General features: G+C 65.0%; 1 long non-coding RNA gene across 1 annotated transcript in view; it reads right to left on the bottom strand.

Moving 5' to 3' along the window:
- LOC109292312 overlaps positions 1 to 589 on the bottom strand; it is an 18,412-nt gene that overhangs the window by 16,864 nt on the left and 959 nt on the right. The gene's annotated exons all lie outside the window — the stretch shown is intronic.

Genomic DNA, 589 nt, shown 5'->3' on the forward strand with positions numbered 1-589 from the left:
CAGAGGCAAGTAAGGCCCATGGTGGGAGGGGGTTAATCCCTGAGTGAGCGGGAGGAGGCAGCTGAGTGGAGCTGGGCCAGGTCAAGCCCCACCTAGGCCCCTACTTCGCCCAGGCCCCCAGGGAGCCACGCGACCGGAGCCATGTGAACAGGCTGCGCAAACAGGTGCGCTTGTCTGCTGGCGTGTGAGTTAGCACGGAGTTAGCACAGGAGTGTGTGCGGGAGGGGCCGAGACCCTGCCTGCAAACCCCCAGCATAGACAGTCCCAGCCGTAGCCAGCCTACCAGAGGCATGACATGGATGGACATGCGCTGCACCCCGAGGGTGCCCTCAGGCTCTGCGGCCTCTCCCCTCTGGCACCTCAGAGATGGCCACCCAGACGGAGCCCCTGGCTCTCGGCTGCAGGGCCTGCCTGTCCCTTTTCAAGGCTCTGGGGCCCAGGAGCATGGCCTCCTCCCCTTGTCGGGTCTGCTCCCTTTTCGGGTCTCTGGCACGCCAGGTGGAGGAGCTCTAGGCCACAGTCCAGAGACTGCTTGCCATCAGGGACTGAGAGCAGGAGATCGACTCCTACTGCCAGGCCCTTCTCCCCC

Source organism: Gavialis gangeticus, unplaced genomic scaffold (genome assembly GCF_001723915.1).
Source record: "Gavialis gangeticus isolate Ggan-Ray unplaced genomic scaffold, GavGan_comp1, whole genome shotgun sequence".
Classification (NCBI taxonomy): domain Eukaryota; kingdom Metazoa; phylum Chordata; order Crocodylia; family Gavialidae; genus Gavialis; species Gavialis gangeticus.